General features: G+C 43.1%; 7 non-coding genes across 7 annotated transcripts; all 7 read left to right on the forward strand.

Annotated features, from left to right (window-relative positions):
- Nucleotides 1-5,852: 5,852 nt before the first annotated feature.
- TRNAL-CAA (transfer RNA leucine (anticodon CAA)) lies at nt 5,853-5,973 on the forward strand. Its single transcript has 2 exons — nt 5,853-5,890; nt 5,928-5,973. It is a non-coding gene; the product is annotated as a tRNA-Leu (tRNA).
- Nucleotides 5,974-6,228: 255 nt separating this feature from the next.
- On the forward strand, nt 6,229-6,350 carry TRNAL-CAA (transfer RNA leucine (anticodon CAA)). Its single transcript has 2 exons — nt 6,229-6,266; nt 6,305-6,350. It is a non-coding gene; the product is annotated as a tRNA-Leu (tRNA).
- Nucleotides 6,351-6,982: 632 nt separating this feature from the next.
- TRNAL-CAA (transfer RNA leucine (anticodon CAA)) lies at nt 6,983-7,103 on the forward strand. The gene is made up of 2 exons: nt 6,983-7,020; nt 7,058-7,103. It is a non-coding gene; the product is annotated as a tRNA-Leu (tRNA).
- Nucleotides 7,104-9,958: 2,855 nt separating this feature from the next.
- Nucleotides 9,959-10,079, forward strand: TRNAL-CAA (transfer RNA leucine (anticodon CAA)). Its single transcript has 2 exons — nt 9,959-9,996; nt 10,034-10,079. It is a non-coding gene; the product is annotated as a tRNA-Leu (tRNA).
- A 255-nt stretch (nt 10,080-10,334) lies between these two features.
- On the forward strand, nt 10,335-10,456 carry TRNAL-CAA (transfer RNA leucine (anticodon CAA)). Its single transcript has 2 exons — nt 10,335-10,372; nt 10,411-10,456. It is a non-coding gene; the product is annotated as a tRNA-Leu (tRNA).
- A 632-nt stretch (nt 10,457-11,088) lies between these two features.
- Nucleotides 11,089-11,209, forward strand: TRNAL-CAA (transfer RNA leucine (anticodon CAA)). Its single transcript has 2 exons — nt 11,089-11,126; nt 11,164-11,209. It is a non-coding gene; the product is annotated as a tRNA-Leu (tRNA).
- Nucleotides 11,210-11,644: 435 nt separating this feature from the next.
- TRNAL-CAA (transfer RNA leucine (anticodon CAA)) lies at nt 11,645-11,766 on the forward strand. Its single transcript has 2 exons — nt 11,645-11,682; nt 11,721-11,766. It is a non-coding gene; the product is annotated as a tRNA-Leu (tRNA).
- Nucleotides 11,767-24,137: the final 12,371 nt, after the last annotated feature.

A 24,137-nucleotide genomic window follows, 5' to 3' on the forward strand; every position in this document is an offset into this window, starting at 1 on the left:
TTCAGACTGGTGTCCGTGTGGGGTGGACAAATGAACAGAGTTGTTAGACAGGTAATAGCCTGTAAGTTGAATACAATTTCCGGGACTGTAAATGCGGTCTGGAAATTGAATACACGTTTGCTCCGATTTGCAAACTGCGAACGCGGTCACGTGGGTGTAACAACGGACAGACAGACAGACACACAGACACGTCGAAATTAGAACCTCTCCGTGACATACGTCACTCGGAGAGGTAAAAATAATGAAACCCTGTATAACTCATATGGAAGTGTTCAATTAACTGCGCTTACGTAAACACCACTGTCTTAACTGCCAAGCGAAAACACTTTTTGTCATCTTTCCAGTAGTATTTTAAAGTGTAAAACCTAGGGTTTGGATTTTAGGATATGTTTCTAGCATGAAACGTAGCAGACTATATCAAATTCCAAAACAGAGCTGGAAATCAGCTTTTTTTATAATCTTAAAGGACGAAAGACGCTGTAAAGAGTATATTACACCGACTTACCAAAATTCAACTTAAGCCTTGGCCAAAACGAACGTCGAAAAATTACTTCAAACGATATTAAAACCTCTATTAACTGTAATTATTTACCTGAATTACTTTTTTAAACGAAAATTGGACCTGATAAAAACAATTTTGGTTTTTAAGGGCGTTATAATTCATTAGAAAATCCAAATAAAGGTGTTAAAGCTCGGATAAAATATCAAAAAAATAATTAGCGTTGCCTTACTGTCGTCTGCTATCATAGCCCACAGGATCACGCGCGTCACGACGCAAGCTGCTCGCGCTCGAGAGCGCGGATCGAGTGGGCTATGCTGCAATGATAAACTTTCTTACTGTCGTCTGCTATGAAATAGGGAATTCGAGGCATAATTAATTAGTTAAATTACAAAAATTAGACTTCATTTATTTAAAAACTAAGCAGGTAAGTTTCTCATTTAGTAAATTCTTGTTAATTTGAAAGTATTCCGAAAACTAACTTCGCTGTAGTTTTTCCGTATCGCCTATGACAATTTCCCCAAAAAACCGGGTAAAATGTAATGCTTTTTCTATGGGACCCTAACCCTAAAAAGGTGAATTTTTCGTTTAGCATTACAAACGGGTATCAAGTCATATCTACAAGGGCCTAGAATAAATTAACTGCAAGAGCTGTAATTTATAAAACGTTCAAATTACAATAGACCACGTCAGGATGGCCGAGCGGTCTAAGGCGCCAGACTCAAGGGGCTTAGTTTCCTTCGTTCATAACGTGAATCTGTGTTTTCTGGTGCTCGTACGAAAGCGTCGGTTCGAATCCCACTTCTGACACGACATGATTTAATAAATTAACTGGAAGAGATGTAATTTATAAAACGTCAAAATTACAAGAGACCACGCCAGGAGGGCCCAGCGGTCTACGGCGCCAGACTTAAGGGGCTTAGCTCACAACGTGAACCCGTGTATACTGGTCCTCGTTTGAGGGCAAGGGTTAAATCCCACTTCATACACGATATGTTTTATGAAATTAACTGGAAGAGATGTAATTTATAAAACGTCCAAATTACAAGAGACCACGTCAGGATGGCCCAGCGGTCTACGGCGCCAGACTTAAGGGGCTTAGTTCACAACGTGAACCCGTGTATTCTGGTCCTCATTTGAGGGCAAGGGTTCAAATCCCACTTCCTACACGATATGTTTTATGAAATTAACTGGAAGAGATGTAATTTATAAAACGTCAAAATTACAAGAGACCACGTCAGGAGGGCCCAGCGGTCTACGGCGCCAGACTTAAGGGGCTTAGCTCACAACGTGAACCCGTGTATACTGGTCCTCGTTTGAGGGCAAGGGTTCAAATCCTACTTCCTACACGATATGTTTTATGAAATAAACTGGAAGAGATGTATTTATAAAACGTCCAAAATGCAAGAGAACACGTCAGGATGGCCGAGCGGTCTAAGGCGCCAGACTCAAGGGCCTTAGTTTCCTTCGTTCACAACGTGAATGTGAGTTTTCTGGTCCTCGTATGAGGGCGTGGGTTCGAATCCTACTTCTGACACGATATATTTTAATAAATTAACGGGAAGAGATGCAATTTATAAAACGTCCAAATTACAAGAGACCACGTCAGGAGGGCCCAGCGGTCTACGGCGCCAGACTTAAGGGGCTTAGTTCACAACGTGAACCCGTGTATACTGGTCTTCGTTTGATGGCAAGGGTTCAAATCCCACTTCCTACACGATATGTTTTATGAAATTAACTGGAAGAGATGTAATTTATAAAAAGTCCAAATTACAAGAGACCACGTCAGGATGGCCCAGCGGTCTACGGCGCCAGACTTGAGGGGCTTAGTTCACAACGTGAACCCGTGTATTCTGGTCCTCGTTTGAGGGCAAGGGTTCAAATCCCACTTCCTACACGATATGTTTTATGAATTTAACTGGAAGAGATGTAATTTATAAAACGTCCAAATTACAAGAGACCACGTCAGGATGGCCCAGCGGTCTACGGCGCCAGACTTGAGGGGCTTAGTTCACAACGTGAACCCGTGTATTCTGGTCCTCGTTTGAGGGCAAGGGTTCAAATCCCACTTCCTACGAGATATGTTTTATGAAATTAACTGGAAGAGATGTAATTTATAAAACGTCCAAAATACTAGAGACCACGTCAGGATGGCCGAGCGGTCTAAGACGCTTGACTCAAGGGGCTTAGTTTCCATCGTTCACAACGTGAATCTGTGTTTTCTTGTCCTCGTATAAGGGCGTGGGTTCGAATCCCACTTCTGACACGATATGTTTAAATAAATTAACTGGAAGAGATGTAATTTATAAAACGTCAAAATTAAAAGAGACGACGTCAGGAGGGCCCAGCGGTCTAAGGCGCCAGACTTAAGGGGCTTAGTTCATTCGTTCACAACGTGAATCTGTGTTTTCTGGTCCTCGTATGAAGGCGTGGGCCCGAATCCCACTTCTGACTCGATAAATTTTATGAAATTAACTGGAAGAGATGCAATTCATAAAATGTACAAATTACAAGAGACCACGTCAGGATGGCCGAGCGGTCTAAGGCGCCAGACTCAAGGGGCTTAGTTTCCTTCGTTCACAACGTGAATCTGTGTTTTCTGGTCCTCGTATAAGGGCGTGGGTTCGAATCCCACTTCTGACACGATATGTTTTAATAAATTAACTAGAAGAGATGTAATTTATAAAACGTCAAAATTAAAAGAGACCACGTCAGGAGGGCCCAGCGGTCTAAGGCGCCAGACTTAAGGGGGTTAGTTTCCTTCGTTCACAACGTGAATCTGTGTTTTCTGGTCCTCGTATGAGGGCGTGGGTTCGAATCCCACTTCTGACACGATATATTTTAATAAATTATTTGCAAGAGATGTAATTTATAAAACCTCCAAATTTCAAGAGACCACATCAGGATGGCCGAGCGGTCTAAGGCGCCAGACTCAAGGGGCTTACTTTCCTTCGTTCACAACGTGAATGTGTGTTTTCTGGTCCTCGTATGAGGGTGTGGGTTCGAATCCCACTTCTGACACGATATATTTTAATAAATTAACTGGAAGAGATGTAATTTATAAAACGTTCAAATTACAATTGACCACGTCAGGATGACCGAGCGGTCTAAGGCGCCAGACTAAAGGGGCTTAGTTCTTTCGTTCACAACGTGAATCCGTGTATTCTGGTCCTCGTTTGAGGGCAAGGGTTCAAATCCCACTTTTGACACGATATGTTTTATGAAATTAACTAGAAGAGATGTAATTTATAAATCGTCCAAATTACAAGAGACCACGTCAGGATGGCCGAGCGGTCTAAGGCGCCAGACTCAAGGGGCTTAGTTTCCTTCGTTCACAACGTGAATCTGTGTTTTCTGGTCCTCGTATAAGAGCGTGGGTTCGAGTCCCACTTCTGACACGATATGTTTTATGAAATTAACTGGAAGAGATGTAATTTAAAAAACGTCCAAATTACAAGAGACCACGTCAGGATGGCCGAGCGGTCTAAGTCGCCAGACTCAAGGGGGTTAGTTTCCTTCGTTCACAACGTGAATCTGTGTTTTCTAGTCCTCGTATGAGGGCGTGGGTTTGAATCCCACTTCTGACACGATATATTTTAATAAATTAACTGGAAGAAATGTAATTTATAAAACGTCCAAATTACAATAGACCACGTCAGGATTGCCGAGCGGTCTAAGGCGTCAGACTAAATGGGCTTAGTTCTTTCGTTCACAACGTGAATCCGTGTATTCTGGTCCTCGTTTGAGGGCAAGGGTTCAAATCCCACTTTTGACACGATATGTTTTATGAAATTAACTAGAAGAGATGTAATTTATAAATCGTCCAAATTACAAGAGACCACGTCAGGATGGCCGAGCGGTCTAAGGCGCCAGACTCAAGGGGCTTAGTTTCCTTCGTTCACAACGTGAATCTGTGTTTTCTGGTCCTCGTATAAGGGCGTGGGTTCGAATCCCACTTCTGACACGATATGTTTAAATAAATTAACTAGAAGAGATGTAATTTATAAAACGTCAAAATTAAAAGAGACCACGTCAGGAGGGACCAGCGGTCTGAGGCGCCAGACTTTAGGGGGTTAGTTTCCTTCGTTCACAACGTGAATCAATGTTTTCTGGTCCTCGTATGAGGGCGTGGGTTCGAATCCCACTTCTGACACGATATATTTTAATAAATTAGCTGGAAGAGATGTAATTTATAAAACGTTCAAATTACGATAGACCACGTCAGGATGGCCGAGCGGTCTAAGGCGCCAGACTCAAGGGGGTTAGTTTCCTTCGTTCACAACGTGAATCTGTGTTTTCTGGTCCTCGTATAAGAGCGTGGGTTCGAGTCCCACTTCTGACACGATATGTTTTATGAAATTAACTGGAAGAGATGTAATTCAAAAAACGTCCAAATTACAAGAGACCACGTCGGGATGGCCGAGCGGTCTAAGGCGCCAGACTCAAGGGGGTTAGTTTCCTTTGTTCACAACGTGAATCTGTGTTTTCTGGTCCTCGTATGAAGGCGTGGGCCCGAATCCCACTTCTGACTCGATAAATTTTATGAAATTAACTGGAAGAGATGCAATTCATAAAATGTACAAATTACAAGAGACCACGTCAGGATGGCCGAGCGGTCTAAGGCGCCAGACTCAAGGGGCTTAGTTTCCTTCGTTCACAACGTGAATCTGTGTTTTCTGGTCTTCGTATAAGGGCGTGGGTTCGAATCCCACTTTTGACACGATATGTTTTAATAAATTAACTAGAAGAGATTTAATTTATAAAACGTCAAAATTAAAAGAGACCACGTCAGGAGGGCCCAGCGGTCTAAGGCGCCAGACTTAAGGGGGTTAGTTTCCTTCGTTCACAACGTGAATGTGTGTTTTCTGGTCCTCGTATGAGGGTGTGGGTTCGAATCCCACTTCTGACACGATATATTTTAATAAATTAACTGTAAGAGATGTAATTTATAAAACGTTCAAATTACAATTGACCACGTCAGGATGACCGAGCGGTCTAAGGCGCCAGACTCAAAGGCTTAGTTTCCTTCGTTCACAACGTGAATTTGTGTTTCCTGGTCCTCGTATAAGGGCGTGGGTTCCAATCCCACTTTTGACACGATATATTTTAATAAATTAACTGCAAGAGATGTAATTTATAAAACGTCCAAATTACAAGAGACCACGTCAGGATGGCCGAGCGGTCTAAGGCGCCAGCCTTTAGGGGGTTAGTTTCCTTCGTTCACAAAGTGAATCAATGTTTTCTGGTCCTCGTATGAGGGCGTGGGTTCGAATCCCACTTCTGACACGATATATTTTAATAAATTAGCTTGAAGAGATGTAATTTATAAAACGTTCAAATTACGATAGACCACGTCAGGATGGCCGAGCGGTCTAAGGCGCCAGACTCAAAGGCTTAGTTTCCTTCGTTCACAACGTGAATCTGTGTTTTCTGGTCCTCGTATAAGGGCGTGGGTTCGAATCCCACTTCTGACACGATATGTTTTATGAAATTAACTGGAAGAGATGTAATTTAAAAAACGTCCAAATTACAAGAGACCACGTCAGGATGGCCGAGCGGTCTAAGTCGCCAGACTCAAGGGGGTTAGTTTCCTTCGTTCACAACGTGAATCTGTGTTTTTAGTCCTCGTATGAGGGCGTGGGTTTGAATCCCACTTCTGACACGATATATTTTAATAAATTAACTGGAAGAAATGTAATTTATAAAACGTCCAAAATACAAGAGACCACGTCAGGATGGCCGAGCGGTCTAAGGCGCCAGACTCAAGGGGCTTACTTTCCTTCGTTCACATCGTGAATCTGTGTTTTCTGGTCCTCGTATGAGGGCGTGGGTTCGAATCCCACTTCTGACACGATATATTTTAATAAATTAACTGGAAGAGATGTAATTTATAAAACGTCAAAATTACAAGAGACCACGTCAGGGTGGCCGAGCGGTCTAAGGCGCCAGACTCAAAGGCTTAGTTTCCTTCGTTCACAACGTGAATCTGTGTTTTCTGGTCCTCGTATAAGGGCGTGTTTTCCAATCCCACTTTTGACACGATATATTTTAATAAATTAACTGCAAGAGATGTAATTTATAAAACGTCCAAATTACAAGAGACCACGTCAGGGTGGCCGAGCGGTCTAAGGCGCCAGACTCAAAGGCTTAGTTTCCTTCGTTCACAACGTGAATCTGTGTTTTCTGGTCCTCGTATAAGGGCGTGGGTTCGAATCCAACTTCTGACACGATATATTTTAATAAATTAACTGCAAGAGATGTAATTTATAAAACGTCAAAATTAAAAGAGACCACGTCAGGAGGGCCCAGCGGTCTAAGGCGCCAGACTTTATGGGGTTAGTTTCCTTCGTTCACAACGTGAATCAATGTTTTCTGGTCCTCATATGAGGGCGTGGGTTCGAATCCCACTTCTGGCACGATATATTTTAATAAATTAGCTGGAAGAGATGTAATTTATAAAACGTTCAAATTACGATAGACCACGTCAGGATGGCCGAGCGGTCTAAGGCGCCAGACTCAAAGGCTTAGTTTCCTTAGTTCACAACGTGAATCTGTGTTTTCTGGTCCTCGTATGAGGGCGTGGGTTCGAATCCCACTTCTGACACGATATGTTTAAATAAATTAACTGGAAGAGATGTAATTTATAAAACGTCCAAATTACAATAGACCACGTCAGGATGGCCGAGCGGTCTAAGGCGCCAGACTCAAGGGGCTTAGTTTCCTTCGTTCACAACGTAAATCTGTGTTTTCTGGTCCTCGTATGAGGGCGTGGGTTCGAATCCCTCTTCTGACACGATATGTTTTATGAAATTAACTGGAAGAGATGTAATTTATAAAACGTCCAAATTACAAGAGACCACGTCAGGATGGCCCAGCGGTCTACGGCGCCAGACTTAAGGAGCTTAGTTTCCTTCGTTCACAACGTGAATGTGAGTTTTCTGGTCCTCGTATGAGGGCGTGGGTTCGAATCCCACTTCTGACACGATATATTTTAATAAATTAACGGGAAGAGATGCAATTTATAAAACGTCCAAATTACAAGAGACCACGTCAGGAGGGCCCAGCGGTCTACGGCGCCAGACTTAAGGGGCTTAGTTCACAACGTGAATCTGTGTTTTCTGGTCCTCGTACAATAGCGTGGGTTCGAATCCCACTTCTGACACGACATATTTTAATAAATTTACTGGAAGAGATGTAATTTATAAAACGTCAAAATTACAAGAGACCACGTCAGGAGGGCCCAGCGGTCTACGGCGCCAGACTTAAGGGGCTTAGCTCACAACGTGAACCCGTGTATACTGGTCCTCGTTTGAGGGCAAGGGTTCAAATCCTACTTCCTACACGATATGTTTTATGAAATAAACTGGAAGAGATGTATTTATAAAACGTCCAAAATGCAAGAGACCACGTCAGGATGGCCGAACGGTCTAAGGCGCCAGACTCAAGGGGCTTAGTTTCCTTCGTTCACAACGTGAATGTGAGTTTTCTGGTCCTCGTATGAGGGCGTGGGTTCGAATTCCACTTCTGACACGATATATTTTAATAAATTAACGGGAAGAGATGCAATTTATAAAACGTCCAAATTACAAGAGACCACGTCAGGAGGGCCCAGCGGTCTACGGCGCCAGACTTAAGGGGCTTAGTTCACAACGTGAACCCGTGTATACTGGTCCTCGTTTGATGGCAAGGGTTCAAATCCCACTTCCTACACGATATGTTTTATGAAATTAACTGGAAGAGATGTAATATATAAAACGTCCAAATTACAAGAGACCACGTCAGGATGGCCCAGCGGTCTACGGCGCCAGACTTGAGGGGCTTAGTTCACAACGTGAACCCGTGTATTCTGGTCCTCGTTTGAGGGCAAGGGTTCAAATCCCACTTCCTACACGATATGTTTTATGAAATTAACTGGAAGAGATTTAATTTATAAAACGTCCAAATTACAAGAGACCACGTCAGGATGGCCCAGCGGTCTACGGCGTCAGACTTGAGGGGCTTAGTTCACAACGTGAACCCGTGTATTCTGGTCCTCGTTTGAGGGCAAGGGTTCAAATCCCACTTCCTACACGATATGTTTTATGAAATTAACTGGAAGAGATGTAATTTATAAAACGTCCAAAATACTAGAGACCACGTCAGGATGGCCGAGCGGTCTAAGACGCTTGACTCAAGGGGCTTAGTTTCCATCGTTCACAACGTGAATCTGTGTTTTCTTGTCCTCGTATAAGGGCGTGGGTTCGAATCCCACTTCTGACACGATATGTTTAAATAAATTAACTGGAAGAGATGTAATTTATAAAACGTCAAAATTAATAGAGACGACGTCAGGAGGGCCCAGCGGTCTAAGGCGCCAGACTCAAGGGGCTTAGTTTCCTTCGTTCACAACGTGAATCTGTGTTTTCTGGTCCTCGTATGAAGGCGTGGGCCCGAATCCCACTTCTGACTCGATAAATTTTATGAAATTAACTGGAAGAGATGTAATTAATAAAACGTCCAGATTACAAGAGACCACGTCAGGATGGCCGAGCGGTCTAAGGCGCCAGACTCAAGGGGCTTAGTTTCCTTCGTTCACAACGTGAATCTGTGTTTTCTGGTCCTCGTATGAAGGCGTGGGCCCGAATCCCACTTCTGACTCGATAAATTTTATGAAATTAACTGGAAGAGATGCAATTCATAAAATGTACAAATTACAAGAGACCACGTCAGGATGGCCGAGCGGTCTAAGGCGCCAGACTCAAGGGCCTTAGTTTCCTTCGTTCACAACGTGAATCTGTGTTTTCTGGTCCTCGTATAAGGGCGTGGGTTCGAATCCCACTTCTGACACGATATGTTTTAATAAATTAACTAGAAGAGATGTAATTTATAAAACGTCAAAATTAAAAGAGACCACGTCAGGAGGGCCCAGCGGTCTAAGGCGCCAGACTTAAGGGGGTTAGTTTCCTTCGTTCACAACGTGAATCTGTGTTTTCTGGTCCTCGTATGAGGGCGTGGGTTGGAATCCCACTTCTGACACGATATATTTTAATAAATTATTTGCAAGAGATGTAATTTATAAAACGTTCAAATTACAATTGACCACGTCAGGATGACCGAGCGGTCTAAGGCGCCAGACTCAAAGGCTTAGTTTCCTTCGTTCACAACGTGAATTTGTGTTTCCTGGTCCTCGTATAAGGGCGTGGGTTCCAATCCCACTTTTGACACGATATATTTTAATAAATTAACTGCAAGAGATGTAATTTATAAAACGTCCAAATTACAAGAGACCACGTCAGGATGGCCGAGCGGTCTAAGGCGCCAGACTTTAGGGGGTTAGTTTCCTTCGTTCACAAAGTGAATCAATGTTTTCTGGTCCTCGTATGAGGGCGTGGGTTCGAATCCCACTTCTGACACGATATATTTTAATAAATTAGCTGGAAGAGATGTAATTTATAAAACGTTCAAATTACGATAGACCACGTCAGGATGGCCGAGCGGTCTAAGGCGCCAGACTCAAAGGCTTAGTTTCCTTCGTTCACAACGTGAATCTGTGTTTTCTGGTCCTCGTATAAGGGCGTGGGTTCGAATCCCACTTCTGACACGATATGTTTTATGAAATTAACTGGAAGAGATGTAATTTAAAAAACGTCCAAATTACAAGAGACAACGTCAGGATGGCCGAGCGGTCTAAGTCGCCAGACTCAAGGGGGTTAGTTTCCTTCGTTCACAACGTGAATCTGTGTTTTTAGTCCTCGTATGAGGGCGTGGGTTTGAATCCCACTTCTGACACGATATATTTTAATAAATTAACTGGAAGAAATGTAATTTATAAAACGTCCAAAATACAAGAGACCACGTCAGGATGGCCGAGCGGTCTAAGGCGCCAGACTCAAGGGGCTTACTTTCCTTCGTTCACATCGTGAATCTGTGTTTTCTGGTCCTCGTATGAGGGCGTGGGTTCGAATCCCACTTCTGACACGATATATTTTAATAAATTAACTGGAAGAGATGTAATTTATAAAACGTCAAAATTACAAGAGACCACGTCAGGGTGGCCGAGCGGTCTAAGGCGCCAGACTCAAAGGCTTAGTTTCCTTCGTTCACAACGTGAATCTGTGTTTTCTGGTCCTCGTATAAGGGCGTGTTTTCCAATCCCACTTTTGACACGATATATTTTAATAAATTAACTGCAAGAGATGTAATTTATAAAACGTCCAAATTACAAGAGACCACGTCAGGGTGGCCGAGCGGTCTAAGGCGCCAGACTCAAAGGCTTAGTTTCCTTCGTTCACAACGTGAATCTGTGTTTTCTGGTCCTCGTATAAGGGCGTGGGTTCGAATCCAACTTCTGACACGATATATTTTAATAAATTAACTGCAAGAGATGTAATTTATAAAACGTCAAAATTAAAAGAGACCACGTCAGCAGGGCCCAGCGGTCTAAGGCGCCAGACTTTAGGGGGTTAGTTTCCTTCGTTCACAACGTGAATCAATGTTTTCTGGTCCTCATATGAGGGCGTGGGTTCGAATCCCACTTCTGGCACGATATATTTTAATAAATTAGCTGGAAGAGATGTAATTTATAAAACGTTCAAATTACGATAGACCACGTCAGGATGGCCGAGCGGTCTAAGGCGCCAGACTCAAAGGCTTAGTTTCCTTAGTTCACAACGTGAATCTGTGTTTTCTGGTCCTCGTATGAGGGCGTGGGTTCGAATCCCACTTATGACACGATATATTTTAATAAATTAACTGGAAGAAATGTAATTTATAAAACGTCCAAAATAAAAGAGACCACGTCAGTATGGCCGAGCGGTCTAAGGCGCCAGACTCAAGGGGCTTACTTTCCTTCGTTCACAACGTGAATCTGTGTTTTCTGGTCCTCGTATGAGGGCGTGGGTTCGAATCCCTCTTCTGACACGATATGTTTTAATAAATTTACTGGAAGAGATGTAATTTATAAAACGTCAAAATTACAAGAGACCACGTCAGGAGGGCCCAGCGGTCTACGGCGCCAGACTTAAGGGGCTTAGCTCACAACGTGAACCCGTGTATACTGGTCCTCGTTTGAGGGCAAGGGTTCAAATCCTACTTCCTACACGATATGTTTTATGAAATAAACTGGAAGAGATGTATTTATAAAACGTCCAAAATGCAAGAGACCACGTCAGGATGGCCGAGCGGTCTAAGGCGCCAGACTCAAGGGGCTTAGTTTCCTTCGTTCACAACGTGAATGTGAGTTTTCTGGTCCTCGTATGAGGGCGTGGGTTCGAATCCCACTTCTGACACGATATATTTTAATAAATTAACGGGAAGAGATGCAATTTATAAAACGTCCAAATTAAAAGAGACCACGTCAGGAGGGCCCAGCGGTCTACGGCGCCAGACTTAAGGGGCTTAGTTCACAACGTGAACCCGTGTATACTGGTCCTCGTTTGATGGCAAGGGTTCAAATCCCACTTCCTACACGATATGTTTTATGAAATTAACTGGAAGAGATGTAATATATAAAACGTCCAAATTACAAGAGACCACGTCAGGATGGCCCAGCGGTCTACGGCGCCAGACTTGAGGGGCTTAGTTCACAACGTGAACCCGTGTATTCTGGTCCTCGTTTGAGGGAAAGGGTTCAAATCCCACTTCCTACACGATATGTTTTATGAAATTAACTGGAAGAGATGTAATTTATAAAACGTCCAAATTACAAGAGACCACGTCAGGATGGCCCAGCGGTCTACGGCGCCAGACTTGAGGGGCTTAGTTCACAACGTGAACCCGTGTATTCTGGTCCTCGTTTGAGGGCAAGGGTTCAAATCCCACTTCCTACACGATATGTTTTATGAAATTAACTGGAAGAGATGTAATTTATAAAACGTCCAAAATACTAGAGACCACGTCAGGATGGCCGAGCGGTCTAAGACGCTTGACTCAAGGGGCTTAGTTTCCATCGTTCACAACGTGAATCTGTGTTTTCTTGTCCTCGTATAAGGGCGTGGGTTCGAATCCCACTTCTGACACGATATGTTTAAATAAATTAACTGGAAGAGATGTAATTTATAAAACGTCAAAATTAATAGAGACGACGTCAGGAGGGCCCAGCGGTCTAAGGCGCCAGACTTAAGGGGCTTAGTTCATTCGTTCACAACGTGAATCTGTGTATTCTGGTCCTCCTTTGAGGGCAAGGGTTCAAATCCCACTTCTGACACGATGTTTTATGAAATTAACTGGAAGAGATGTAATTAATAAAACGTCCAGATTACAAGAGACCACGTCAGGATGGCCGAGCGGTCTAAGGCGCCAGACTCAAGGGGCTTAGTTTCCTTCGTTCACAACGTGAATCTGTGTTTTCTGGTCCTCGTATGAAGGCGTGGGCCCGAATCCCACTTCTGACTCGATAAATTTTATGAAATTAACTGGAAGAGATGCAATTCATAAAATGTAAATTACAAGAGACCACGTCAGGATGGCCGAGCGGTCTAAGGCGCCAGACTCAAGGGCCTTAGTTTCCTTCGTTCACAACGTGAATCTGTGTTTTCTGGTCCTCGTATAAGGGCGTGGGTTCGAATCCCACTTCTGACACGATATGTTTTAATAAATTAACTAGAAGAGATGTAATTTATAAAACGTCAAAATTAAAAGAGACCACGTCAGGAGGGCCCAGCGGTCTAAGGCGCCAGACTTAAGGGGGTTAGTTTCCTTCGTTCACAACGTGAATCTGTGTTTTCTGGTCCTCGTATGAGGGCGTGGGTTCGAATCCCACTTCTGACACGATATATTTTAATAAATTATTTGCAAGAGATGTAATTTATAAAACCTCCAAATTTCAAGAGACCACGTCAGGGTGGCCGAGCGGTCTAAGGCGCCAGACTCAAAGGCTTAGTTTCCTTCGTTCACAACGTGAATGTGTGTTTTCTGGTCCTCGTATAAGGGCGTGGGTTCCAATCCCACTTCTGACACGATATATTTTAATAAATTAACTGGAAGAAATGTAATTTATAAAACGTCCAAAATACAAGAGACCACGTCAGGATGGCCGAGCGGTCTAAGGCGCCAGACTCAAGGGGCTTACTTTCCTTCGTTCACATCGTGAATCTGTGTTTTCTGGTCCTCGTATGAGGGCGTGGGTTCGAATCCAACTTCTGACACGATATATTTTAATAAATTAACTGCAAGAGATGTAATTTATAAAACGTCCAAATTACAATAGACCACGTCAGGATTACCGAGCGGTCTAAGGCGCTAGACTTAAGGGGCTTAGTTCTTTCGTTCACAACGTGAATCCGTGTATTCTGGTCCTCGTTTGAGGGCAAGGGTTCAAATCCCACTTTTGACACGATATGTTTTATGAAATTTACTAGAAGAGATGTAATTTATAAATCGTCCAAATTACAAGAGACCACGTCAGGATGGCCGAGCGGTCTAAGGCGCCAGACTCAAAGGGCCTTAGTTTCCTTCGTTCACAACGTGAATCTGTGTTTTCTGGTCATCGTATAAGGGCGTGGGTTCGAATCCCACTTCTGACACGATATGTTTTAATAAATTAACTAGAAGAGATGTAATTTATAAAACGTCAAAATTAAAAGAGACCACGTCAGGAGGGCCCAGCGGTCTAAGGCGCCAGACTTTAGGGGGATAGTTTACTTCGTTCACAACGTGAATCAATGTTTTCTGGTCCTCGTATGAGGGCGTGGGTTCGAATCCCACTTCTGACACGATATATTTTAATAAATTAGCTGGAAGAGATGTAATTTATAAAACGTTCAAATTACGATAGACCACGTCAGGTTGGCCGAGCGGTCTAAGGCGCCAGACTCAAAGGCTTAGTTTCCTTCGTTCACAACGTGAATCTCTGTTTTCTGGTCCTCGTATAAGGGCGTGGGTTCCAATCCCACTTTTGACACGATATATTTCAATAAATTAACTGCAAGAGATGTAATTTATAAAACGTCCAAATTACAAGAGACCACATCAGGATGGCCGAGCGGTCTAAGGCGCCAGACTCAAGGGGGTTAGTTTCCTTCGTTCACAACGTGAATCTGTGTTTTCTGGTCCTCGTATAAGAGCGTGGGTTCGAGTCCCACTTATGACACGATATATTTTAATAAATTAACTGGAAGAAATGTAATTTATAAAACGTCCAAAATAAAAGAGACCACGTCAGTATGGCCGAGCGGTCTAAGGCGCCAGACTCAAGGGGCTTACTTTCCTTCGTTCACAACGTGAATCTGTGTTTTCTGGTCCTCGTATGAGGGCGTGGGTTCGAATCCCTCTTCTGACACGATATGTTTTAATAAATTAACTGCAATAGATGTAATTTATAAAACGTCCAAATTACAATAGACCACGTCAGGTTGGCCGAGCGGTCTAAGGCGCCAGACTCAAAGGCTTAGTTTCCTTCGTTCACAACGTGAATCTGTGTTTTCTGGTCCTCGTATAAGGGCGTGGGTTCCAATCCCACTTTTGACACGATATATTTTAATAAATTAACTGCAAGAGATGTAATTTATAAAACGTCCAAATTACAAGAGACCACATCAGGATGGCCGAGCGGTCTAAGGCGCCAGACTCAAGGGGGTTAGTTTCCTTCGTTCACAACGTGAATCTGTGTTTTCTGGTCCTAGTATAAGAGCGTGGGTTCGAGTCCCACTTATGACACGATATATTTTAATAAATTAACTGGAAGAAATGTAATTTATAAAACGTCCAAAATAAAAGAGACCACGTCAGTATGGCCGAGCGGTCTAAGGCGCCAGACTCAAGGGGCTTACTTTCCTTCGTTCACAACGTGAATCTGTGTTTTCTGGTCCTCGTATGAGGGCGTGGGTTCGAATCCCTCTTCTGACACGATATGTTTTAATAAATTAACTGCAATAGATGTAATTTATAAAACGTCCAAATTACAATAGACCACGTCAGGTTGGCCGAGCGGTCTAAGGCGCCAGACTCAAAGGCTTAGTTTCCTTCGTTCACAACGTGAATCTGTGTTTTCTGGTCCTCGTATAAGGGCGTGGGTTCCAATCCCACTTTTGACACGATATATTTTAATAAATTAACTGCAAGAGATGTAATTTATAAAACGTCCAAATTACAAGAGACCACATCAGGATGGCCGAGCGGTCTAAGGCGCCAGACTCAAGGGGGTTAGTTTCCTTCGTTCACAACGTGAATCTGTGTTTTCTGGTCCTAGTATAAGAGCGTGGGTTCGAGTCCCACTTATGACACGATATATTTTAATAAATTAACTGGAAGAAATGTAATTTATAAAACGTCCAAAATAAAAGAGACCACGTCAGTATGGCCGAGCGGTCTAAGGCGCCAGACTCAAGGGGCTTACTTTCCTTCGTTCACAACGTGAATCTGTGTTTTCTGGTCCTCGTATGAGGGCGTGGGTTCGAATCCCTCTTCTGACACGATATGTTTTAATAAATTAACTGCAATAGATGTAATTTATAAAACGTCCAAATTACAATAGACCACGTCAGGATGGCCGAGCGGTCTAAGGCGCCAGACTCAAGGGGCTTAGTTTCCTTCGTTCACAACGTGAATCTGTGTTTTCTGGTCCTCGTATAAGGGCGTGGGTTCGAATCCCACTTCTGACACGATATGTTTTAATAAATTAACTTGAAGAGATGTAATTTATAAAACGTCAAAATTAAAAGACACCACGTCAGGAGGGCCCAGCGGTCTAAGGCGCCAGACTTAAGGGGGTTAGTTTCCTTCGTTCACAACGTGAATCTGTGTTTTCTGGTCCTCGTATGAGGGCGTGGGTTCGAATCCCACTTCTGACACGATATATTTTAATAAATTATTTGCAAGAGATGTAATTTATAAAACCTCCAAATTTCAAGAGACCACGTCAGGATGGCCGAGCGGTCTAAGGCGCCAGAATCAAAGGCTTAGTTTCCTTCGTTCACAACGTGAATGTGTGTTTTCTGGTCCTCGTATAAGGGCGTGGGTTCCAATCCCACTTTTGACACGATATATTTTAGTAAATTAACTGCAAGAGATGTAATTTATAAAACGTCCAAATTACAAAAGACCACGTCAGGGTGGCCGAGCGGTCTAAGGCGCCAGACTCAAAGGCTTAGTTTCCTTCGTTCACAACGTGAATGTGTGTTTTCCGGTCCTCGTATAAGGGCGTGGGTTCCAATCCCACTTCTGACACGATATAATTTAATAAATTAACTGGAAGAAATGTAATTTATAAAACGTCCAAAATACAAGAGACCACGTCAGGATGGCCGAGCGGTCTAAGGCGCCAGACTCAAGGGGCTTACTTTCCTTCGTTCACATCGTGAATCTGTGTTTTCTGGTCCTCGTATGAGGGCGTGGGTTCGAATCCAACTTCTGACACGATATATTTTAATAAGTTAACTGCAAGAGATGTAATTTATAAAACGTCCAAATTACAATAGACCACGTCAGGAGGGCCCAGCGGTCTAAGGCGCCAGACTTAAGGGGGTTAGTTTCCTACGTTCACAACGTGAATCTGTGTTTTCTGGTCCTCGTATGAGGGCGTGGGTTCGAATCCCACTTCTGACACGATATATTTTAATAAATTATTTGCAAGAGATGTAATTTATAAAACATCCAAATTTCAAGAGACCACCTCAGGGTGGCCGAGCGGTCTAAGGCGCCAGACTCAAAGGCTTAGTTTCCTTCGTTCACAACGTGAATGTGTGTTTTCTGGTCCTCGTATAAGGGCGTGGGTTCCAATCCCACTTCTGACACGATATATTTTAATAAATTAACTGGAAGAAATGTAATTTATAAAACGTCCAAAATACAAGAGACCACGTCAGGATGGCCGAGCGGTCTAAGGCGCCAGACTCAAGGGGCTTACTTTCCTTCGTTCACATCGTGAATCTGTGTTTTCTGGTCCTCGTATGAGGGCGTGGGTTCGAATCCAACTTCTGACACGATATATTTTAATAAATTAACTGCAAGAGATGTAATTTATAAAACGTCCAAATTACAATAGACCACGTCAGGATTACCGAGCGGTCTAAGGCGCCAGACTTAAGGGGCTTAGTTCTTTCGTTCACAACGTGAATCCGTGTATTCTGGTCCTCGTTTGAGGGCAAGGGTTCAAATCCCACTTTTGACACGATATGTTTTATGAAATTTACTAGAAGAGATGTAATTTATAAATCGTCCAAATTACAAGAGACCACGTCAGGATGGCCGAGCGGTCTAAGGCGCCAGACTCAAAGGGCCTTAGTTTCCTTCGTTCACAACGTGAATCTGTGTTTTCTGGTCATCGTATAAGGGCGTGGGTTCGAATCCCACTTCTGACACGATATGTTTTAATAAATTAACTAGAAGAGATGTAATTTATAAAACGTCAAAATTAAAAGAGACCACGTCAGGAGGGCCCAGCGGTCTAAGGCGCCAGACTTTAGGGGGATAGTTTCCTTCGTTCACAACGTGAATCAATGTTTTCTGGTCCTCGTATGAGGGCGTGGGTTCGAATCCCACTTCTGACACGATATATTTTAATAAATTAGCTGGAAGAGATGTAATTTATAAAACGTTCAAATTACGATAGACCACGTCAGGTTGGCCGAGCGGTCTAAGGCGCCAGACTCAAAGGCTTAGTTTCCTTCGTTCACAACGTGAATCTTTGTTTTCTGGTCCTCGTATAAGGGCGTGGGTTCCAATCCCACTTTTGACACGATATATTTCAATAAATTAACTGCAAGAGATGTAATTTATAAAACGTCCAAATTACAAGAGACCACATCAGGATGGCCGAGCGGTCTAAGGCGCCAGACTCAAGGGGCTTACTTTCCTTCGTTCACAACGTGAATCTGTGTTTTCTGGTCCTCGTATAAGAGCGTGGGTTCGAGTCCCACTTATGACACGATATATTTTAATAAATTAACTGGAAGAAATGTAATTTATAAAACGTCCAAAATAAAAGAGACCACGTCAGTATGGCCGAGCGGTCTAAGGCGCCAGACTCAAGGGGCTTACTTTCCTTCGTTCACAACGTGAATCTGTGTTTTCTGGTCCTCGTATGAGGGCGTGGGTTCGAATCCCTCTTCTGACACGATATGTTTTAATAAATTAACTGCAATAGATGTAATTTATAAAACGTCCAAATTACAATAGACCACGTCAGGTTGGCCGAGCGGTCTAAGGCGCCAGACTCAAAGGCTTAGTTTCCTTCGTTCACAACGTGAATCTGTGTTTTCTGGTCCTCGTATAAGAGCGTGGGTTCGAGTCCCACTTATGACACGATATATTTTAATAAATTAACTGGAAGAAATGTAATTTATAAAACGTCCAAAATAAAAGAGACCACGTCAGTATGGCCGAGCGGTCTAAGGCGCCAGACTCAAGGGGCTTACTTTCCTTCGTTCACAACGTGAATCTGTGTTTTCTGGTCCTCGTATGAGGGCGTGGGTTCGAATCCCTCTTCTGACACGATATGTTTTAATAAATTAACTGCAATAGATGTAATTTATAAAACGTCCAAATTACAATAGACCACGTCAGGTTGGCCGAGCGGTCTAAGGCGCCAGACTCAAAGGCTTAGTTTCCTTCGTTCACAACGTGAATCTGTGTTTTCTGGTCCTCGTATAAGAGCGTGGGTTCGAGTCCCACTTATGACACGATATATTTTAATAAATTAACTGGAAGAAATGTAATTTATAAAACGTCCAAAATAAAAGAGACCACGTCAGTATGGCCGAGCGGTCTAAGGCGCCAGACTCAAGGGGCTTACTTTCCTTCGTTCACAACGTGAATCTGTGTTTTCTGGTCCTCGTATGAGGGCGTGGGTTCGAATCCCTCTTCTGACACGATATGTTTTAATAAATTAACTGCAATAGATGTAATTTATAAAACGTCCAAATTACAATAGACCACGTCAGGTTGGCCGAGCGGTCTAAGGCGCCAGACTCAAAGGCTTAGTTTCCTTCGTTCACAACGTGAATCTGTGTTTTCTGGTCCTCGTATAAGGGCGTGGGTTCCAATCCCACTTTTGACACGATATATTTTAATAAATTAACTGCAAGAGATGTAATTTATAAAACGTCCAAATTACAAGAGACCACATCAGGATGGCCGAGCGGTCTAAGGCGCCAGACTCAAGGGGGTTAGTTTCCTTCGTTCACAACGTGAATCTGTGTTTTCTGGTCCTAGTATAAGAGCGTGGGTTCGAGTCCCACTTATGACACGATATATTTTAATAAATTAACTGGAAGAAATGTAATTTATAAAACGTCCAAAATAAAAGAGACCACGTCAGTATGGCCGAGCGGTCTAAGGCGCCAGACTCAAGGGGCTTACTTTCCTTCGTTCACAACGTGAATCTGTGTTTTCTGGTCCTCGTATGAGGGCGTGGGTTCGAATCCAACTTCTGACACGATATATTTTAATAAGTTAACTGCAAGAGATGTAATTTATAAAACGTCCAAATTACAATAGACCACGTCAGGAGGGCCCAGCGGTCTAAGGCGCCAGACTTAAGGGGGTTAGTTTCCTACGTTCACAACGTGAATCTGTGTTTTCTGGTCCTCGTATGAGGGCGTGGGTTCGAATCCCACTTCTGACACGATATATTTTAATAAATTATTTGCAAGAGATGTAATTTATAAAACCTCCAAATTTCAAGAGACCACCTCAGGGTGGCCGAGTGGTCTAAGGCGCCAGACTCAAAGGCTTAGTTTCCTTCGTTCACAACGTGAATGTGTGTTTTCTGGTCCTCGTATAAGGGCGTGGGTTCCAATCCCACTTCTGACACGATATATTTTAATAAATTAACTGGAAGAAATGTAATTTATAAAACGTCCAAAATACAAGAGACCACGTCAGGATGGCCGAGCGGTCTAAGGCGCCAGACTCAAGGGGCTTACTTTCCTTCGTTCACATCGTGAATCTGTGTTTTCTGGTCCTCGTATGAGGGCGTGGGTTCGAATCCAACTTCTGACACGATATATTTTAATAAATTAACTGCAAGAGATGTAATTTATAAAACGTCCAAATTACAATAGACCACGTCAGGATTACCGAGCGGTCTAAGGCGCCAGACTTAAGGGGCTTTGTTCTTTCGTTCACAACGTGAATCCGTGTATTCTGGTCCTCGTTTGAGGGCAAGGGTTCAAATCCCACTTTTGACACGATATGTTTTATGAAATTTACTAGAAGAGATGTAATTTATAAATCGTCCAAATTACAAGAGACCACGTCAGGATGGCCGAGCGGTCTAAGGCGCCAGACTCAAAGGGCCTTAGTTTCCTTCGTTCACAACGTGAATCTGTGTTTTCTGGTCATCGTATAAGGGCGTGGGTTCGAATCCCACTTCTGACACGATATGTTTTAATAAATTAACTAGAAGAGATGTAATTTATAAAACGTCAAAATTAAAAGAGACCACGTCAGGAGGGCCCAGCGGTCTAAGGCGCCAGACTTTAGGGGGATAGTTTCCTTCGTTCACAACGTGAATCAATGTTTTCTGGTCCTCGTATGAGGGCGTGGGTTCGAATCCCACTTCTGACACGATATATTTTAATAAATTAGCTGGAAGAGATGTAATTTATAAAACGTTCAAATTACGATAGACCACGTCAGGTTGGCCGAGCGGTCTAAGGCGCCAGACTCAAAGGCTTAGTTTCCTTCGTTCACAACGTGAATCTTTGTTTTCTGGTCCTCGTATAAGGGCGTGGGTTCCAATCCGACTTTTGACACGATATATTTCAATAAATTAACTGCAAGAGATGTAATTTATAAAACGTCCAAATTACAAGAGACCACATCAGGATGGCCGAGCGGTCTAAGGCGCCAGACTCAAGGGGCTTACTTTCCTTCGTTCACAACGTGAATCTGTGTTTTCTGGTCCTCGTATAAGAGCGTGGGTTCGAGTCCCACTTATGACACGATATATTTTAATAAATTAACTGGAAGAAATGTAATTTATAAAACGTCCAAAATAAAAGAGACCACGTCAGTATGGCCGAGCGGTCTAAGGCGCCAGACTCAAGGGGCTTACTTTCCTTCGTTCACAACGTGAATCTGTGTTTTCTGGTCCTCGTATGAGGGCGTGGGTTCGAATCTCTCTTCTGACACGATATGTTTTAATAAATTAACTGCAATAGATGTAATTTATAAAACGTCCAAATTACAATAGACCACGTCAGGTTGGCCGAGCGGTCTAAGGCGCCAGACTCAAAGGCTTAGTTTCCTTCGTTCACAACGTGAATCTGTGTTTTCTGGTCCTCGTATAAGAGCGTGGGTTCGAGTCCCACTTATGACACGATATATTTTAATAAATTAACTGGAAGAAATGTAATTTATAAAACGTCCAAAATAAAAGAGACCACGTCAGTATGGCCGAGCGGTCTAAGGCGCCAGACTCAAGGGGCTTACTTTCCTTCGTTCACAACGTGAATCTGTGTTTTCTGGTCCTCGTATGAGGGCGTGGGTTCGAATCCCTCTTCTGACACGATATGTTTTAATAAATTAACTGCAATAGATGTAATTTATAAAACGTCCAAATTACAATAGACCACGTCAGGTTGGCCGAGCGGTCTAAGGCGCCAGACTCAAAGGCTTAGTTTCCTTCGTTCACAACGTGAATCTGTGTTTTCTGGTCCTCGTATAAGAGCGTGGGTTCGAGTCCCACTTATGACACGATATATTTTAATAAATTAACTGGAAGAAATGTAATTTATAAAACGTCCAAAATAAAAGAGACCACGTCAGTATGGCCGAGCGGTCTAAGGCGCCAGACTCAAGGGGCTTACTTTCCTTCGTTCACAACGTGAATCTGTGTTTTCTGGTCCTCGTATGAGGGCGTGGGTTCGAATCCCTCTTCTGACACGATATGTTTTAATAAATTAACTGCAATAGATGTAATTTATAAAACGTCCAAATTACAATAGACCACGTCAGGTTGGCCGAGCGGTCTAAGGCGCCAGACTCAAAGGCTTAGTTTCCTTCGTTCACAACGTGAATCTGTGTTTTCTGGTCCTCGTATAAGGGCGTGGGTTCCAATCCCACTTTTGACACGATATATTTTAATAAATTAACTGCAAGAGATGTAATTTATAAAACGTCCAAATTACAAGAGACCACATCAGGATGGCCGAGCGGTCTAAGGCGCCAGACTCAAGGGGGTTAGTTTCCTTCGTTCACAACGTGAATCTGTGTTTTCTGGTCCTAGTATAAGAGCGTGGGTTCGAGTCCCACTTATGACACGATATATTTTAATAAATTAACTGGAAGAAATGTAATTTATAAAACGTCCAAAATAAAAGAGACCACGTCAGTATGGCCGAGCGGTCTAAGGCGCCAGACTCAAGGGGCTTACTTTCCTTCGTTCACAACGTGAATCTGTGTTTTCTGGTCCTCGTATGAGGGCGTGGGTTCGAATCCCTCTTCTGACACGATATGTTTTAATAAATTAACTGCAATAGATGTAATTTATAAAACGTCCAAAATAGAAGAGACCACGTCAGTATGGCCGAGCGGTCTAAGGCGCCAGACTCAAGGGGCTTACTTTCCTTCGTTCACAACGTGAATCTGTGTTTTCTGGTCCTCGTATAAGGGCGTGGGTTCGAATCCCACTTCTGACACGATATGTTTTAATAAATTAACTTGAAGAGATGTAATTTATAAAACGTCAAAATTAAAAGAGACCACGTCAGGAGGGCCCAGCGGTCTAAGGCGCCAGACTTAAGGGGGTTAGTTTCCTTCGTTCACAACGTGAATCTGTGTTTTCTGGTCCTCGTATGAGGGCGTGGGTTCGAATCCCACTTCTGACACGATATATTTTAATAAATTATTTGCAAGAGATGTAATTTATAAAACCTCCAAATTTCAAGAGACCACGTCAGGATGGCCGAGCGGTCTAAGGCGCCAGAATCAAAGGCTTAGTTTCCTTCGTTCACAACGTGAATGTGTGTTTTCTGGTCCTCGTATAAGGGCGTGGGTTCCAATCCCACTTTTGACACGATATATTTTAGTAAATTAACTGCAAGAGATGTAATTTATAAAACGTCCAAATTACAAGAGACCACGTCAGGGTGGCCGAGCGGTCTAAGGCGCCAGACTCAAAGGCTTAGTTTCCTTCGTTCACAACGTGAATCTGTGTTTTCTGGTCCTCGTATAAGAGCGTGGGTTCGAGTCCCACTTATGACACGATATATTTTAATAAATTAACTGGAAGAAATGTAATTTATAAAACGTCCAAAATAAAAGAGACCACGTCAGTATGGCCGAGCGGTCTAAGGCGCCAGACTCAAGGGGCTTACTTTCCTTCGTTCACAACGTGAATCTGTGTTTTCTGGTCCTCGTATGAGGGCGTGGGTTCGAATCCCTCTTCTGACACGATATGTTTTAATAAATTAACTGCAATAGATGTAATTTATAAAACGTCCAAATTACAATAGACCACGTCAGGTTGGCCGAGCGGTCTAAGGCGCCAGACTCAAAGGCTTAGTTTCCTTCGTTCACAACGTGAATCTGTGTTTTCTGGTCCTCGTATAAGAGCGTGGGTTCGAGTCCCACTTATGACACGATATATTTTAATAAATTAACTGGAAGAAGTGTAATTTATAAAACGTCCAAAATAAAAGAGACCACGTCAGTATGGCCGAGCGGTCTAAGGCGCCAGACTCAAGGGGCTTACTTTCCTTCGTTCACAACGTGAATC

This window comes from Phalangium opilio, unplaced genomic scaffold (genome assembly GCF_054372755.1).
Source record: "Phalangium opilio isolate 3A_F unplaced genomic scaffold, DU_Popi_V2 ptg000082l_1, whole genome shotgun sequence".
In the NCBI taxonomy this organism is placed as follows: Eukaryota; Metazoa; Arthropoda; class Arachnida; order Opiliones; family Phalangiidae; genus Phalangium; species Phalangium opilio.